Raw genomic sequence first — 20,477 nt, 5'->3', positions numbered from 1 at the left:
GGAATAAATATGAATTTATATTGGTTTTAGTGACCGTAAAAATATTATATTAAGGATTCTAATTGGCGAAGAATCAGTCCAAAAAAAAAACAACAAGTCGTCTTTTTGCCGACGTTTCGACCAATATATTGCTGATATATGGCTATGCGGGTTGGTTGAGTTACAGAAAACAGAAAGAATTATGGAATAAAATCCGAAACATAGCTAGCAAATCATCTTATTGATTTTTTCGATCTTTGCTCACCCAATCAGGTTCATCAATAGTTAACTTTGTTCGTAAAAAGAAGACAGCTTAAACCTAATATTTCATGGATTTTGGGAGAGCCGGCTTCTTTATTTCTTTTTCGTTTTGTTTTTGAGACTGAGGTGATCTCCATGTCAACCAGAGGTGGGTTAATTTTGAAACCATTATCTTTTGATTGACATTTTTTCTTAGGTTTACATTGATTTCTGGTTAAATGCATTTATATTTCAATTGAAATGTAAAACTATGAAAAAATATTTATTGGTAACATTTCTTGTGAATATCGAAGTTTATCAGTGACCACAATAATGTGCAATACCTGCATCTACATGATATTATAACTCATAATTGTTGGTTTTAAAAAATCGAATTGAATTGTATACAAGTGAAATCAATAAAATCGCTTGATTTGAGAAGAGTTTATAAGAAATTAGAATTTTTTTTATTAAGCTTACTATTTATAGATAGCAGCAATTTCAATCAATCAAAACGTGTACGTTATCCCAGAACCTGAAGCGAAATTCCATAAGTTCCCATCTTCAACAGTTAGGCATCTCTAAAGTAATACGTAACAGGACGTTGCACAAAAATTCAGATATATTTCAGTTTTGTATATCCAGTTGCACTTCACTAATGTCCAACTGTTAGAGAGTCGTAATTGTAAGGTTTCGCTTCAGGTTCTGGGATACATCGGTTTTGATTGATTGCTTGATTGATTGGGATTGCTGTGATTCATTTATTATTAAATATGTAAATCTTTCGCACGCTCTTTTCAATTGAACCTATAAATGACTGGCTGCAAGAAGTAAAGAGTTTTTGAAATAGGTACAGGTATTGCACAGTATTGTGTGCACTGATAAAACTTCGATATCGACATGAAATGTTCGCAATAATTATTTTTACTAGGTTGATACATTTCTATAAATGTATATTTGTATTGATACAGTTTTAGTTTAGTGTAGAGGGGGGTCCAATGTAAACTTAAGAAGAAGAAGAAAATAAAAAGGCGGTCGTAGAAGAATGTAATGTTTCATTTGTTGGTAAACGTGTGAGAGGAAGATTAGACGAAGTAGTGGAGGCAGTGACGTTCTATAATATCATTGGCCGACAGTTGAAGCATGCGTAGTGCAATGGCTCGATAGTCCTCTCTTTCGTAGCGTTGGGGGAGAGGTAACTCTCACCAGGCGCTTCAGTCGAGCATCAGCGCCCGTGTGGACTTGTAGAAGGGCCGTACGTTGACTACTCTTTTATTTTCTGGGTTGTTACTTTTTTTAAAAAAAGTAAGTGGTGCTAAGTGAGTTAGGCGGAATTCTATTTTTTATAAGGATTACCACAAATTATCTTAACTGAAATTGGATAAATAAAGTGAAATTTACAGCAATTTCACTGACAGTAAGTATATTCAGTTTGATATAAATGCATGTTTCACTTTAGTTTCAGTAACATCTGGTTTCAGATGATATCAGTTTATGAATTGTATATTACAGTGTATTAGAACTTATTTGTGGCCACTTCTTGATCCTATTATCACATTAATTCCCTCTCCCACCACCAAGTAATCACCTAAAACTTGCGCACGCAATCCCCTACTTTGTCTTGCTATCAATCAAGCTACCTCTTTCCACCTTCTAGATGTATATATGTGTGTATATACTTTCCCCCAAATCAGGCTGAAGGCCCATTGCATGGGTTATTTATGTATATTGTATTGAGCATGCTCAAAAGTAGTTGATTCGGGAGTTGAATTTTAGATAAATTTAAACTTTAATATGAAGAGTATGTGGTCGTATCCTAAGTAACCATTTAACTGTTATTTAAATGAAATTATCTTTAATTTGTTTTTTATCAGGAAATTTTACACTTCACAGTCATTTTTACTTTTAATATGTATGATTTCTATGAAAGTTGTACTTTAATATTCATTCAGTTAGTTTTAAAATTACAAATTGACATCCCACTTCAATTATTTTAAATAATAAGTTTATACGTGTATATCGAAACCAAAATAATTACCTAATTTTTAATTTAATTGAAATTAAATAAGTTTTTCGCTATATTAACCACAACATCTCAGGTTTTGCTACTGTTTCACCAGATGGGAAATAGAAATTGAAGGTTTGTATTTATTTTGCATGATTTATTGTTTAGTAATAAATTATTTTAGTATGAAATATTGAATTATCAACTTTGCTGAGGACAAAGTTCATTTTTATGACTTAATGTAAAACATAATAACTATCGTATAAGAAGAGGTAGGTTTCTTGATATGCCGCTTTCAGGGACTGCTGAATGAGCAGTAGAATGCAAGAGAGTCTGATGGTGCATTGGGTGGCCCCGATGCTCCCCCTCTCCGAGCGGTCACCCTAGTGTGAGGCCTAAAAGTTTTTAACAGGAGGAGGTTGGGTAATATTGTATAGGAGTAGGGATAGTGCGGGTTATGTGAATGCCCCAGGAGAGGTGGGGTGTGTTTATCATGAAAGTGGGGATAGTTTCTTGTTGCGTAGGGAGAGGGTGGCTTCCTCCCTACCATCCCTCTGAAGTTCTAGTTACGTGCATATCAATTCAGACTACCTCTCCCACTCTTTCGTCCTTTATTACTGTAGCCCTGTGTCTAGCCTTTTATTAGTACTTTTTTTTTTCTTCATCGAAACTGACGCGTCCTTAATGAATTGTTTTTAAATAAGGTCCTATTTTTGTTGGTTGCTGATGATATTTATTTATATTTTTTATTTGAAATGGTGCGCAACGTTGAAGGTCCTTTGCACCTGAACTATATCGGAGAATTACTTGATTTACTTCAACATCTAATCTTGTCGAAACTATAACCTATTGGTTGCCCTAACTCTTTCCTTCTAACCCTAACTAATGTTGGGGTGGAGTACTCAATATTCCTCGCACCCCATAGAGATCTAGCCTAAATTTTAAAATCACCCATTTACAAAAAGTTTATATACACTCTGATACACTCATCCTAATAAGTACATTCGTCCTACACGTGACTCCAAAATGACTGTGACTAACAAACTACTCCTTTAAAAAGTAGTCATTAGGCCGATGTCACTCTACGCCTGCTCCGCCTGGAGCCCTGACTTGTGGTAGCAACATCAAGAAACGTCAGATAACCCAGAACAAATTTCTGAGACTTGCAACAGACTCTCCACGACGCCCTAGGATTGACTCACTCCGCGAGACTGCGTCCATTATTCCCGTACACTCCTTTATCCAAAATCGTCTGCTCAAACTCCTTTCCATCCTAGACGGCCATCCCAATCCACTATACCGCGACATAGCCTCCTACAGATCCTTCTACAACATACAGACCAGAAGACTGAAACATACCCTACTCTAACTCTCTACACTAGCTGCAGGTTTTTCCTCGTTTTTTCCCTGCATTCCAATCCTCCTCACCTAACTTTTCTCTTATTTCACTTAGTTAAGAAGGTTGAAATGTTTTTATACATTTATACTTCTATATTTATTTTATGTATATATTTATTATAATAAATATTTATTCTATTTCTATTCCATTCGTCCTAATAAACACATTCATCCTAATAAATATATATTGAGTGGAGTACTCTATATTCCTCTCGATACTTCTTATTGTTATTTATTCTTCACCTATCCCAGGACATGCAAGCTGTAAATACTCAGTTCAATTACAGTGCGAGGCAGGGTCAACTTTGATTTGACTTAATAACATTATTAATTATGTCGTGCGAGGCAGGCGTTGTTTCTACTTTTTAGCACCCTTTAAGCAAAAAGAACATTAAAGGGAGTTATTCATCAGTAATTTCTAAATCTTTAGAGATTCTGCTAAAGATAATATAAAAATTGGCTGAAATAATATACTGTTTTACATTATTAAAGGGTTGATGTGTCTTCTGTCTTGTCTGTTCATGGACATGAAAAACAGAAGACACATCAACCCTTTAATAATGTAAAACAGTATTTTGTAAATTAGCCCTGAAGATGACTTAGTCCCTAGGTCGAAAGCTCGGCAGAGTAAATTTTGTAATGACTGAAGCTGGCATTAATTATTTCATCCAATTGAAACTATAATTCAGTCACCAAAAAAAATGAACAGTAATAAATATTGGCATTATTGCTAGAAAAATGTTAGCGTAATTTCGAACTTTCCGCTCAAGAAATGAACAAAATCCAAAAGTCAAAAACTACATGGAAGACTGGGCACAGTAAATAGTTCCCTGCTCCATTGCATAATTGCACATTAGTGAATACAAGGGCTTACATTCAGATCCCTAACTGGTTCCATTTCTTGTTGATAGACATTTACAAAGGGGCCCCTAAATAGACAAGCCATCATGTTTCCTAGCATTCATGAGGATGGATGCCACAGTCTAAGAAAACGAACATTATTTACCTGAGATCTTAAAACATAGAACCAGCAGAGATAGTTGATATGTGCAATTACTTTCACTTAGCGTAATTACAGACAAATTTGAGCTCATTACCACGAACTCAGTCATTCACACATATACATTTTGTATTTGTACTGACGCCTACATTTATTATAGACCAACATTGATCCTGCAGAGAGTCGGAATAGTTCTGGCTTTATAATTACTCCTTATCAACAAAAGGATAGAAACTTCATTGGTTCCTCCTTTTGTACGCCCTCTCTTTTCTTCCGATCCACCTTCAGAAGTATGAAAACGTTTTTAGATTTACATTAGAAGTTGGACAATTGGTGATAGCCTTATGGTGTACAACTATAACTTAATTATTTGAATATCTTGTAACAAATATGACGTTATAGCTCATCGCTTATTACTTCATCACATGAATTTGTTATAATGAATATTAGCAATTTATTAATTTTTTCGAACTATATATGTTTTAATTCTTTCTGTGCGGTGTTGAATAGAAGATTATGCATGAAATCAACGTATTACAGTTCAGTTTTGTCAGGGCATGTTTAAATTGTTTATTAATCCGTTTGCAGGTAGATATTGATGTCTAATTTGAGCTACATCTACGCTAAATCTATAAAACATGCTTTTGACTACTTGCAACCCTCAGTTTATTAAAAAAATGGTTTAATAACTTCAAATCTAATTGTATAAGTAGTATTCTACAACCTTAAAGACTAACAAAGACTCGTAGAGCGTAAGTTAGGCTCATTTAAAAGATTGCGGACGGGGATCGTCATTATTTTTCTTTCTTAAACAAAGTATATTTAATTATTGTGAGCAGTTTTGGAATAGTGTTGTGATTTCAACGTCTTTGAATTTCTAATTATTGGAGAAAAACCCAACAGCAAGATGTTTTTTTACTTTAAATTTATGTTTCACTTACTTCATTGACTCCAAAGCAAAAAAAAAAAATCTGAATTAAAATAATGTTTAATTTTTTTTACTTAAAAGCTTCTTTTAATTGTTCGATGATTGATTGATTAAAAACAAATATTTTGAGTCAAACATTGGCTTAAAAAGAGTCTCTGAAATTAATCTTCCGCAGTTTATTGCTTTGATATTAAAACAATGTAAAGCTTTCTTACTTTACAGCTTGAATCGAATGTTGGTCGCTTAAAAGGTCGATGATTTTATTCGACATTGAACATTGCTCATTAATTGTGACTTGTCTCTGATTTTTCATCAACTTCATACCATGTGTCTTCTTACTGATTACTTGTTGATTGTTATAAAATGTATGCCATGTAAATGCAGTAATAGAGTTTTAACTAATGTAATAGTTGATCTTTAACTTATGTAATTTTTTTTAAGAGTTCAAAAGTTTTAACTCTTTCCTTAGTTGCATTTATAGTGATATCCACTATTAAGTTTAACGTGTTCTTTGAGAAAATGTATATATAACATAATTCAAACTTTTTTAACGGAAGTTAAGCTCTCAGAAACAAACTTAGGTTACGCCTTGTCTTTTCCTGTTACGCTGGATTCTTTGAATTGAGACGATTGTTTAATTAATGAAACTTTATTAAATTTTATATTAAAAAAAACTTTAAATTTATGTTTACAAAATCTTTTGTTTACTAGAGCCTAACCATCTTCAATGGATACAATTTAATAAGACTTCTGATATAGTTGTTGTTTACGGGTAGGTAGATTGATTGTTACTCTGAAATGTAAAGTTATTTTCTTCAAAGACTAGTGAAATGAAGAAAAGAGGGGGATTTAAAAGGGATTTGTTTGGTTAATTGCAAGATTACACTTGAGTAGTTTAGGAGATCAATTATAGAGTTGAGTCCCGCAGAACCCTAACCCTACAAAAGTAGCTTTTTTCAACCATCTTTCGTTCACTCAAGTTAAGTAAACTAATCGCCTATTTTTTCAGGCAGGGCTTAACGTCTAACCACCAATTAGGTGTCGTAGACGGAGGCGACTAGCAAACATACTTTACTACAAAGTTCTCTTATTAACCATTAAATAAAATCCAAGGCCTAAGACCGGGAATCGAACCCAGTACCACAATACATATTAACTTCGCAGGTCTCGCCTCTAACCGCTTGGCTACCGTGGCGCCCAACTCAAGTTAAGTAATTCTTAAGTATGCAAATTTTCAAAATGAATCTTTGTACCTTAAGAAATTATAGGTTTTTGAGGAGTTTGTAATGGATCCTAATCTGTAAAATGAGAATGTTCATTCTGAGACATTAGCGCCATCATATGGTTGGTTTGTTACTTAACTTGCTTACTTTGGTTGTTACTTAACTTACTGTTTTTCAAAAATAACTTGTTTTATTATCTCCTGAAGATGAAACCTGATGTCGAAACATCGGAAAACTAAACAAAAAATGGAAAAATTAATAAAGTGTTGGTTAAAAAAGAGTTTTTTAACCAATAAAAACGACCGATTTCATCATCATATATTTAGAAGCTACATCAACAACTTGATCGTAATTTTACTAACTATATATTAAAAGGCTGGACTACTTTTAGTCTTAAACTTGTAGTTTGATCCCATTCGTGTCTAGTTAAAATAATAATAATTTAATCTGTTGTTTCTTTTCCTGTTTCATTGTTTGCTTCCTGAATTCGTTTCCGCCCAAGGAGGCTATTTTAATTTTTTTTTTGGTTTTGTAAGGTGCGCAACATCTAAGGTCCCTTTGCACCTAGACTATACTGGAGAATAGACGCTTTACTGCACAGCCTAATCTACACCTAGTCAATCTAATCGAAACTAACCTAGTGGTTGCCCTAACTCTTTCCTTCTAACCTAACTAACTAATGTTGGGGTGGACTACTCGATATTCCTCGCATCCCATAGAGATCTAGCCTAAATTTTAAGATCACCTATTTACACAAAATTTATATACACACTCATACACTCATCCTAATGAGTACAAACATAAAATACTATTTTAATGTGGAAGTTTATCCAACAGTGTTTACACAATATATTTTGAAACAATATCAAGGTAGTTTTACATATTTTCTTTTAACATTCGATTCAGAATTGTAAAAGGGTGGCTTTGAAAAGAGAATATAAAAAAAAAATATGCCGTATTACCGAAGGAAGTTAAGCAGGGCTAACAAAGGGATGACTAGGTGGGAACACAATGGAGCTGTCAGATACACCTGATGCTTGCGTTATTGAGCCACTAGCTTGGTGTGATGGCACTTGGTATTATTGTTCATGGCAGTCTCCACTATGTTGTAATTAATTAGATCTTTTTTTATAATAAATATATATTCAGAGGTAATGATACGTTCAGCCTGTTCAACCACTTCTTGTTTCCATGCTAGAAGCTCACTTTGTCAAAACTGTTTCTCTGTAACTGCCAGAGGCCATCAACTAACACTTAGCGACTTAGACAATGGCTAAGTATTGTCGGTGATCTGGGACAATGAATTTAATGTATCTTCTTTGCTTTGAACACATTATCTCATTTCACTTGCCCGCTGATGGATGCAGACAATGGAAACGAATATTAAAAGATTTTATGTGAATAGATCAATTTATCTTAGGTTAGTCAGAGCTAAACTTTGATTTGAATTACTTTTGGACAGAATTTAGATTGTTCTGAGTTTCATGTTGAATGTTTGTTTTTTAGTCATTCATTTTGTTCAAAGGTGAAATCTTCACTGTTTTCTGATTCTCGCTGTCTTTTAAGACGTCTAGAGAAGGGTTATTTGGAAATGTCCTGGAAGATAGATGTTGTACCAGTGAATTGTGATGAGAGATTGAATATTAAGATGGAATTTACCATCGGAACGTGTTTTAGCAACTTGTATGACGAAAGGAATGTTTAAATCTGTGTGAATGGTTTGATTGGGTGACGTAGAAAGGAGCTGTTTACTATAGAGCGAAGAATTTTAGACTGCAAGGACTGGATCCTTTGCAGATTTGAGCGTTTGGTTGAACCTCCACAGTTCGATGCCATAAGCCCAGACTGGCTTTAATAAACTTGCTAAAAATAAGACTTTTATCGTTAAGGGAGAGTTTAAATCTGTTGTCCAGTGGTCTTTTTAGTTTTTAAAAGCATCTAAAATAGCATCTATTAAGTTCTATTCTTTTAAGTCGTTTATGTGGACTCCAAGACAATGTTTTTAGTCCAATGTAGCGGACTAGTTGTTGGTAATCCAAAAAAAAAAAAATTAATTTATACCATTCAGAGAACGGTTGTACTTGTGTCTGGTTGTTTCGAGGGTAACTCAGATTTTTTGGTTTTCTTTTTGATTATACCATTTTCTTAATTAACACTTTATGCGTTCAGGAAAAATGGAGAAAAATTTAACTTGTATTGATTTAATATTCGCCATAGACCACCAAAAATTGATTAGGTTACGTTTGGCAGTTAAATAAAACAGGTTTTCAAGATCTGTACTTAATGAACAAGAGTTCACAACGTAAATGTGAGAGTAAAATCTTAAAAATCTAATAATGATTACCGTATTAATGGATGTTATTCTTAATAAGAGATCTTGTAAAACTTTAAAGAATTTTTAATCCATTTAAAATGAAGAAAATAACTATTTGTGGTTTTCTCATCAACTAAAATTGTGAAGCATACTTTAAAAAAGATCTTAAAATAACTATTATTTATCAATTAGAAAACTATTTTTCCTTAATCTAACTATATTTTACTATCTTCTGATCGGAATAAACAATCGATAATGTAGTTTATAAATAAATAAATAAATAAACATTGAACATTTATAACCTCCCTTGCTGCTACCCTGTGTTCCGTCCAGTTGCACAGAGATTTTCCCTCGTTAGAGCATCAATAAAATATTAGGGGGTGCCTAGACACACTGTGGGCTGGGCCACCACGAGAGCGCACGTCAATAGTTCTGGTGTGTATACGTCACTATTTGTACACATTTATAGAGTAATTTTCTTTTAAATATTTTAGTACAACTCTATATGAGCACTATATTAAACTATTTTATAATACATTGATTATAGAATGTATTATTAATTCAAGATTAGTGGTAGTTTCTTCTATTTTAATATTGTAGTGGACATTATTCGAATTGCTATTTTATTTTTCGAGGAGAAGAATATTTTTTATTTTCAGATTCTATAAATATACATATAAATTTTTCTACTTTTAATGGTTGTTAAACAAGTTCATTAAAAACTAACAATAAAATGAAAATTAGTCTACAAATAAACGTTTTAGTTGTTTGTTAGTTTTCACGAAAATACGGACAAAAAGTTTGTTTTCTGTGTTAATATGGATGCAGTCTCCTCCACCCTCACGGTTTCCCAGAGAAAGTTACTTAATTAAACTAATCAAAAGTTTCCAACTAGCTACTTCTGTCCACTTCAACAACTTTTCTTTTAATTCTAGCTTTTCTTTTCTGTTTTATTGAATTAATCATTTCTACCTAAGTTGGGGTTTTAAAGTTTATTGAATAAACAACTATCATTTTTAGAACATAAATCGATAATCTGGAGACATCACTCTTGACGTTTTCTTGATGAGATTCCTTGATTGAAGTTATTCTGATTGGTTATTAATCTCTTAGAGATTGTTTTTTAACATAACTGGTTAAACGAATCATTAGCATTGCCTTGTACTTCCCAGACTGTCTGCAACTCCGTTATTTCTGGAAACGAATATAGGAACTACCATTAAGGAGGGCTTCCTGAGATTACGTTGCAATGATGCCTAGATTAAGGCAAGTACTTGAGGAACACCATGCTTTGACTCGATTATGGGTTTCCTCAAGTCACTTTCTTATCAAAAAGTAAACCCCTTTTATTTTTTTTCCGGCTTAATGAAAACAACTTATAGGAAGTAAATTATAAATAAAAATAAAATTGAACTTCGTTTATTATGACTTCAGAAGTAAAGGAAGTCGTTTTCTACTTACCCTGTAGCAGGGTAGCCGAAGTTAGGTATTATTTCCGTTGCTTTTTAGGCAGTCGAATATGTTACGAGAAACTGAACTACACGATTTTTTGTTCTGCCCTTTCCTGGTTGCCACATTAACAAGTTCACTTCTTACTAATCCCATTAAATACCATTTACCACACAAGAGGATTTCGGTGGGTACTGTCCTTTTAGCAGTGTGGCGAAAACTTCGTCTTACAAAAGAACTCGCCTCGCTGCTGGGTGATATAGAACAAGTTTCTCAGATTGGTGTTGTCTTCTCCACCTAATACTCGTAGCATAACGGATCTGCACCTTGCTACTAGCACAGAATATGTTTATATGTCGCATTTAAATTACCTTGCAGAAGTTTTTTCGACTAGTGCAGACTTAGTGACAATGATCTGTGCAAAGAGTTTGGAGAATTATGCACTATGGATCTTCAGGCACATACAAGTGAGAAGAACGCAGTGTTGTAGATTGCTATGTAGCTAGGGTTGTTTGTAAATTTTCTTTTTGTAATTTCGTAGAATAAAAGTTTAATCGTGTTACAATGTGCTGGTATAAGGTTATACCTTAAGCTGTGATAGTTCTAATTATCTTCATTTAAGTTTTTATTTTAAATATGGTTAATAAAGATTATCTATCTAAGAAGGTGGGCAAGTCTTCTAAATACTGATGTGGAAGCGAATCTCAAGCTAATGTTAAGAAATTAATTCAATTTCGGTGGACATTTGTAGCTGAATATGATCGGAAACTGGGGCTACACATTGGCAAGAACTGATACAGAATTAACTATGAATGCAGAAATATTAACCTCGCGCAGAGAAAGCTCACTCGGTTATATATGAGGTAAAAAGGGTGGGCCCCAATTCCGCTGGGTGGGTGTTCGGGTGGATTTACTGTAGGGCCAAGGGAGAATATGCTCGCTAGGGTGAGTAGGGAACACCCTGGTACTCCCTAACTGGGACTAACAGGGTGAGCGATGAGAACAAACCCTTTCCACTGATAAAACAAACTTAATTACCTCCCTTCTGTTCTTGGCCGCCGTCAGACCAGCCAGTATCCTGTGTCTGATGTTTAGGCTTGCTGGCCATCCATCCTCTCTGGGTATATTTTATCCATTTTGTAAATAAAAGTTTCTTTATTAACTGTTTTTTTCTTTTATTAATTGTTAAATATTTTCTTTGTAAATCAATTGTGTAAAAAACCCGCATTTTTCTTGCAGTAAATTCTTTTCCTGAATGTTATGAAGAATCTCTGCCACAACTTTGTATTTTCTTTCAAATCATACTTTAGATCAATTTATTTTCTTCCAATTAGGTTTCTAACGATTGCTTTAAGTGTAAGTAAGAAAGGAGTTGGAACTATTTATCGTACTAAACGACCCTTTTAGAGGAAATATAATGAAGTGCCGTTTTAGAATTTAAGATAGAATCAGTAATAATTACAATGTTTTTTTGAAATTCAAAATATAACTTATGAAAAAGTTGATATCAGTTGAGCAATTTCAGAATATCTGACGTTTCACAATAAACATAAGGGTTGGTCCGTACAGAGGCATTCATTTACAAACTTAAAGTTAAGCTAGTAATTGAGAAATTGTATTGATTACGGGCCTTAGGTGTCACTATTTCAATGAAGTTTCATTTTGTAATCTGTACAAACATATTTCTTTAAGCGTGACGTTTGAACTGGTTTAAATTGATTTAAATTAAATAATTGCTTCTCTTTACTTCCTTTTATTTCTCAGAAAATGATTTAAGGAGGTTTAGGAGCCAACGTTTCTCCCGGCCTACTGGATGTAAATACATGAAACCGTAATTGTTGTCCACTCATTCACCTTTATTAGGTATGTTTTTTGATTTGCACCTGTCTCTTCTCTATCGCAACGTTTCTTTTCCAAACTTCAGTTCACTTTAAAAAGCTATTCAAAGCTGAAATGAGGGAACTTTTCTGTTATTTATTCAGTTTATATTTTTACTAACACTAATAAATATTGGGATTACTTACTAATTTAATATTAACGCTAAGCATTCTATTGTCATAGAACCTTACAAATAACAATTTAAAAAAAATATTGTAATTTTTCAATAACATTAGCCCTGAAAACAAAAAATAATGACTGAAAATGGCAATACTCTTTCTTTCCTTATGAAATAATGAATCAGTCACCGAAAATAATGAACAATACAAGCTAATACAACGTTGGCTAGAAGAACACCCTGAACTAACTCTATAAAACAAAAGATTGAGTTACTTGACAATTATTCGACTCATCTTGACTTTCAGAGCAGAACTATTTGGTTCCATCCCAAACCTTTTAATTCCCTTTGCATCCAGTCATCTCAATTCAAAATTCTCCATCTTATCTCTGACATTTTATTTTATGTCTCCAACTTTAGTTATTTTTATAATGACCTTAATATTCTTTCGTTTTAGATCTCATTATCTCTCGATTTAGGAAATTTCATTCCAGCCTGTTAACCCTTGCCTGATATCTTTATTATTAACAATCTATATCCCTGAAAACCAAGCCGTTTTTTGAAGCGCAAGTTGCTTAGAAATCATTTAACGTTAAATAAGGAACATCACTGGATGTTACTTCATCAGATGTCACATCTTTGTTAGATTTCTTTATTGTTACTTTTACATGTAGTTCTATTCTACAGCTGTAAATTAATGAAATGATAAAAGAAGAGTTGGATGGGTTAAGTTTTCCACTAATGAGGGGTTTAGGTGTACATTAAGACTTCATTATCATTATTGTATTAACAGGAATTCCATTTGTCAGTAAAATTCCAAAACGAATGAAAATCGGTTCCGCTTTACTGAATCAATTTGGTTTTTAGCCGCTTTTCGGAAAATTTTTAGCATAAATTACGTTAAGAGAAAATCATGCAACTGTGCACCAGTCTTTTTACTTAAACAGCGGACTCCGTTTTTTAAACGTAAATTGCGATAATTCTTTGATTTCCATATTTATGATTTGATTATTGTGACTAGAAATGATAAGACTCCTTGATATGTCTTATAAAATTTTGTAATTCATTGAAAACTCTATCATCTCTTTAACTCCAAGTTTTTTTTTTAATTTATTTATTTTCACAACTGCAGTATATTTCTGCAATAAGTGAAACTGATACAATATGACACTGGTGTAAACTGAGAACATGAGTAATGTGTGGGAAGAATTCACCCATTGGTGAAACTCCCAAAGAAAAACAGTTCACTATTGTGCACTGGCACTTAGTTCATAGAGTAGATCGCGTGGCCACCTACGCTTCAGCCCTCTTGGAGTATTTTTCCAGGCAATGCAGTAAGTTGGGATACTAGTGGATTAGGATGTAAGGTGATTGATGTGTGGAATTTAATGTAACGGGATCTTGCAGCTTCTGAAACATAAGGAACAAGGAAATCTCGGTGCAAGGTAAGATTAGAAACATAGTAAGGAGCATTAGCGATTCTACGGAGTGTTTTTGACTGGAAGGATTGTATTCTATAGATACTGGAAGCTTTGGCTGAGCCCCAAAGTTCCATTCCGTAAGTCCAGGCAGGTTTCAGTATCATAGTGTAGATAAGTCGTTTATTCTGTAGTGAAAGTTTAGATCGCTTGTCGAGAAGTCTAGAGAGAAGTTTGAATCGTCTGTTTAGTTCTTTCCGTATGAGTCTAGTATGTGGATTCCAGGTTAGGCGCTTGTCCATGAAGAGTCCTAGGTACTTACCACAATCTGTTGTGGGAAGAGGAGTGAGGTTTAGGTAAACGGGTGGAAGAATAGTTCGCCTTAGAGAGAATGTAATGTAATTACATTTGCTTTCATTTATTTTAATTCTCCATTTCTTTAGCCAAGGCTCCAGAGAGTCTATATGGGATTGAAGGGAGCGATAGGCTAGGACCGGTTCTTTAACCCTAAGTAAGCTATCATTTAATAAGTAAACCACTAAGAGATGAAGGTGGTATATTTCTAGTGGGAGGAAGTGCATTATCAGGAAATGTTCAGGATGCGAGCTAATGTGTGTACACAGACCGTCTGGATAATGTAGGCTGGACAGATCTGACAGAGTGAGAAATGAAAATGGGCCCTAGAGTAAGGGTGGCAATGCTTCTCTCTCACCAGGGCATATGTACGTGTTGGAGGGTTGACAAGTGCCCTAAGCTGGGAGACGACCAACCCCTCACAGCTCCGGAATACTGTGAGCAATGCTGTTAACTGCATTAACAGAGGGAGTTTTGTGTTATCTGGATTAGCCGCATTATCTACACAAGTGTTTGGCCATTACGCAACTTTTACCTAAATCTCGTAAAAGTTTTTTTCTAGCCAAGCTACAATGAATTCTATTTACTATTCTATGTACTAAGGGAAAGTATTGAATCGTCGTTAAAATTTTTGTAATTGGGTTTTCATCAAATTTCAACTTCATATGGGGAAAAATCGCCTAAGTCGTACCGGTGCTTAAAAAGTACTTTTCTCGCCATACAAATTGCAACAGTATGTAGTTATTCTACTCTGTTCTTCAATGAATTAAGACTGTTTTTGGTAAACAACTTCATTTATAGCCATTCGAGTGTAATTTTCATCTGGTGTGTGGAAGCTCCTAAGGCAAGAAAACTAGTCAAATACATTTTGCTTTTTTAGCATAAGTTATGTATATCAATTAGTGATTTGTTTGCCTCTTGAAGTTTTGCGAAAGATTTTTTCAACATAGTTTTGGGGTTTTATTAACTGACATGCACGCTGTGACTTATCACGTATCCACTTACGCTTCCTAAGTCGTACCATCGGTAACATTTCAGTAACTATGAGGCTAGGTAGATGAACACACCGTCTTCAACCATTGAGCCGTTCTATTTTTAAATCACTTAAGAGTTTTAACGAAGCCCCATCAATTTAATCCTGGCGAAACAAACAAAGTAACCGATTGGGGGTTATTTGGTAAAGCATACCCAAAATCTGTTCGTACGGATATCGCATTAAACGGCTTTTAATCCTCTGTATTGTGGCCATGTAATAGACATATCTTTTAGAATAAAGACTTCTCAGCTTCAATGATAAATAATGAGGACTCCATTGTCCAAATACCAACTCCAGAAGAAACTGAAAGTCCGTCAGCCTACTCATTTCCATCGACTCTAGGACAGCACCTACACTAGTCGTGACAAATTCAGAAATTGAAACACTTGCTGTCGATACTATCGATATTATTGTCACATTCAGTCTCCAACTTATCACGCCAGGCTTCGAGACAAAGTGGCTCCGGTTCCACTTCAAAATATATTTATTTGAAAATAAATAAGGTACGACTTAAGCAGTTGGTGGTACAACTTAAGGTACTGGTTTCCTTAGTCGTACCGATTTCAATTTTTTTTTTTTTAATTTTAGGGTTTTAAGAAAAATGTGCGCAGATTATTTAATTTTTTTTTGCAATAAATAAAAACAGGGTTTACTAAGGTTTCTAATGATACCCATAAGTATGTGTTTACTAATGTATTCTCTGATTTCTGTGAACGTTTTTTGAAGGGGTCCGACTTGTGCAACCTTACCCTACCAAAATTTTAATCTCTTTTATTTGAAATGTTTTCCACAAAATAGTGTTTTTGAAGGGCTTTTTTTTGTAGTGAATTCAACGTTATGATTCCCTAAAATAATGTGCACCTTCAATAAACAATTTAGTACACGCTTATTTTAAATAACTTTAAAGAACAATGCCGAAATTCTAGGTATGAGGAAAATAACTTAAGTAGATAGATCCTATCAAAAGACTTTTTGATTTATTTGGGATTTTCTGTTAATTTCTTTGCTAACTGTGCTTTATTAAAATTAGAGCTGCCGTACGTTCCGGAATTGTTAAAATTGGGTAAGTGAACCAACTTCTAAAATCCGATATTCCAATTTTGCTGTCAACATCCACATAGATCTGATTTAGTTTTTGCTATATTTAATTTTACAAAATTAGCTATTTTAATTACTAATAAGTCAAAAAGTGCAAAAAAGAAAAAAAAATCATGCCCCATTTTATGATCAGAAATAATTGTAATTAGTTTCTGACTCTTACGAGAATTTATGACACTGTCGGTCTACGATTTTTAAGGAAGTGAACAAGACTTCCTGTACTGCTGGCATTATGTGCAATGATATGCTCCTGTTATGCATATCTTCGCAAGAACCATTCGTACTACATTCCCGCCATACTTATTTGAGTGCAACTCAATGCAGGAAATAGTTGTAATGAGTGAAAGACGAGGTGCGTGGACAAACCAGATTTTTGTTACTTTACTCACTGCCAGATGAATAAAATATAACTATTTTTGTGGCTTTTATAAAACCAAAAAGATATAATTTAACGACTGAACTTCTCGATGCTAGACACAACAATAACTTGTGTAATTACTTTTCTAAATAATTAATACCTACTCATTTATACAAAGTGTTGTTCGTAAGTCTAAAATTACTAAAAAGCATTAAAACAAAACAATGAATCTAAAGTTTTTACTTTTAAATATTCCATTAAAAAAACACGCCTTAAAACCCATAAAAATAACCAAAAAATAATTAAAAGTTACTATTAATTTATGTTAATACAATGAAAAATAACTTTTTTTTAGTTTAACTTTTTGGTCACATAGTACGAAGCTTGTATTATTTATTACAGAGGTCTTTTATCATTCAAACATTGTTTTATTCTTATAAATTTTTTATTGAAGGTTCCTTTATTAACTCACTTATTTTCTACTGAATTTTTTATTTATGAAGCAGTTTGGAGGATCAAAACTTAATACGATTCCTTAGCGATCAAAAAGTTTTTATTTTCATAGATTAGTTTATTGATTCGCTAATTTTTTTTTAGTTATTTTAATTGATGTTTTTTAGAGTTCATAGAACTAGAAAGAGGTAATTTTGTTTTTATTAAAAATTTATTATAGCCATTAAGCAGTGGCTATAAAAATTATTCGCACATCCTTATTTTATTGTAACCTGATTTATTCTAAAAAAAAAAATTGAAAAATGCTTTTAAATAAATTAAATAGATAAACTTCCATAAAATATTCCGTTAACCGTTGCGTTTTCTTGTACTGCATTTCTTGTACATTGTTTATAGGAACAGAATTGATTTTATTTTATTATTTATTTACTTATTTTTGCAAACTCTGTATCTAAAATATTAGAAACCTGTTCTGGCGTTACTTCCAATAGTCTTTTGGTCCGTGGTTTGACTGTGAACATACCACTATTTTACTTTATGGATGAAATTAAGAATTCAAATAATTATATGTTGGGTAGGGAATTATGTTATAATTTGGCACAAAATAATTATTTGTACAATGCTCTGCCTCTCTCTAGTAAAAGATTAATATTTAAGCTTAGGAGTGAACTTTTACATTTAAGTTATAAACCTTTTATTTACAATGAATCTGAAGAAGTCATTTTTGTCTGTCCTGTTTGTAATTTGAAAGAAAGAGAAGATCTTTATCATTTCCTCCTTATGTGCCCTAGATATTATAAGGATCAAAATATTTGAAACGTCTAGAATAAGTAAAGATAATATGTTGGCATTCTTAAATGGAAAAAACTGGTCTTTATTAGTAAACTATTGTAAAATAGCTTACGAACTTAGAAATAATTTATTAAATATATAACAGTAATATTACTTATCAATTATTTACTTATATTCTATCATTAATTTATCAAATATTACTTTTCAATTATATTACTTATTAATTATCTACATCAAAGAGGTATAAAATATTTTTAGTTTTTATTTGTTTTCTTTTTGTCTTTTTTTTAAATCTTATTTCTATTATTATTATTATTATATTGCATTTATGTTTTAAGATATGTTTTGGTTTGTTAAGGTAAATTGATAAGACTCCTCAGACGGCCTAGGCCATTGAGTCTGTCTTTATGCATTTGTTTATTATTAAGTTTTGTAATATTATAAAAATGATTAATAAAGACTTGTCTATCTACCACTATTTTACTTATTGAACATATAATACAGTTATAAAAGGCCTAAATAAAGTATATAGAAATAAAGACAAAGTCTGTCCAGTAGTAAATGAGAAAAATATTTTGTAAATCGATTTTCCGTTCATTGATTTGGGTCTGAAATGTTCAAATGGGTCTAAAAGTTGTCGAAACTGGATCAAGAATTCGCGCTACCTATTTAATAAAAAGAAAAACATTATTAACAAATGAGTAGTTATGAACCATTAGTTTGTTCTCTCGTAACTGCGTACATTATAATGAGTGTGTTAAAAGAGAATCTAATAATAAAAAAAGAAGCTAGAGTTCTGTGAGATGAAGGCTAAAGAATGGGTGGGTGTTATAGGGACGAAACAGGCGTAACAGTAAAGGGTGTTTGATAAGGACGAAGAAGGGTGCAACACAGACGACAGTTTGAGGGCTGCACAACCCTCTAATTAAATTGAATTGGTCGTCGAACCCACAAAAGAGCTGCTGCCCTCTGTGTGCAGCTCGATGGAACACTTTTATCATCTCTCCGCCATCCCATCCATCCAATCCGCTTTATAATGTCCATTCCATCGAACAGGACACTGTTGTATACTGTAATTTATACCTTGTTTGTTATTTTCTTGCTTTCTTTTTTTTTGTGAAAGACATGCCCCTTATCGATCATGTCAACAAAATTTCTTATACTTTTCTTTCAAGCCAGAAATAGAGCTTTTTTGGAGTCACAAAAAACAAATGTTACGGTTATTGTCAACATATTATTCTTTTATTACTCTATGACCAAATTCATACTGATGTCAAAATTTTCTAGTTTGTATTAGCTTAGTGACCGTAAACTATTAATATTTAGGAATTATATTAGCGGGAATTCGGTCAAAATAAAATAAATAACAGCAATTCAGAATTTAAACCAACTTTTCGATAAATAGAAAATATCTTCATTAAGTTAAGAGAACGCTTAATATGCAGGGAAACAAAAGAATAGAAAAAAACCTGCAGCTAGAGGAGAAGGATATTTTTAATTCATTTATGTCTGTAGCCTACAGACTGTAGGGAATGGAAGGATCGCAAGGAGCGGCTATTTCGCAGCAGTATGGGTAAAGGTGACAACCTAGAAGTGGAAAGGAGTTTCAGGTTTTAGATAAAGGAATTTACGGGATTAATCTGAGATTAATAATACGGGAAGCAATCTAAGAAAGTTGTTCAGTATTGTCTGGAGTTTCTTGATGTTGCTACTACAAGTCAGGACTTCTGACGAAGCAGGCGTAGGTGCAACAACAGCCTAATGACCACTTTGTAGCGAAGGAGTTTCTTCTGTTCACTTTTTTTTGTGAGCTGAACGTGAGTAGAGAAGTTTGTTGTCCCAGAGTACCTAATATTTACACAAAGTAAAAATTATTTTTATTAACTTTTTAATCTTTTATTGAAATTTACAAGTGCAACGATTGTTGCAACAAGTAAATATGGTACCTGATTAAGAAGTACGTGAAAATCACGAGTGGAGAAGGCACCCAGTGGTGTCACTCCAGTAACGGGCTTTGCTATACTGTTCTCACGATAAGAGTAGATCTCGAGGCCATCTTTTCTTCAATCTCCTTGGAGGATTACCTGGTAATTTGGAAGAAGAGGGTTAGGATGAGCTGCGGTAGAGGAATGAAATTTGAGAAAACGAGTTTTAGCAAGGTCTGTAATGAAAGGGATTTTGAGATCATTATGGATAGTGAGGTTAGATACATAGAGCGTTAAGAAGTTTTCTAAGTATTTTTGACTGTAATGTCGGGAGGCGTTGAAACGCTTTGTCGATTTTATTTACTATATTAAATTAACAATGCTCTATTCATTAATAGAAAAGTAATGGGCGATCTTCAATTTGTAAGTTTAAATTTTTTTTTTGTCTTATCATTTTCTGCAAAGAAAATATTCTTTGAATTCATCGCGTAGATAAGTGAAATTTGATGAG

General features: G+C 33.2%; 1 protein-coding gene across 1 annotated transcript in view; it reads left to right on the top strand.

The window, feature by feature from the left end:
* The first annotated feature begins 1,424 nt into the window (after window positions 1-1,424).
* LOC141451047 (uncharacterized) overlaps window positions 1,425-20,477 on the top strand; it is an 86,205-nt gene continuing 67,152 nt past the window's right edge. The window contains exon 1 of the mRNA XM_074122066.1: window positions 1,425-1,636. The gene's annotated coding sequence lies outside the window, so the exon portion shown is untranslated. The remainder of the gene's footprint in view (window positions 1,637-20,477) is intronic.

The sequence above is a fragment of the Rhodnius prolixus genome, unplaced genomic scaffold (genome assembly GCF_049639745.1).
Source record: "Rhodnius prolixus isolate KJV_2025 unplaced genomic scaffold, Rpr scaffold_8, whole genome shotgun sequence".
NCBI classification, from domain to species: Eukaryota; Metazoa; Arthropoda; class Insecta; order Hemiptera; family Reduviidae; genus Rhodnius; species Rhodnius prolixus.
This window is presented reverse-complemented; position numbering and strand designations above follow the sequence as displayed.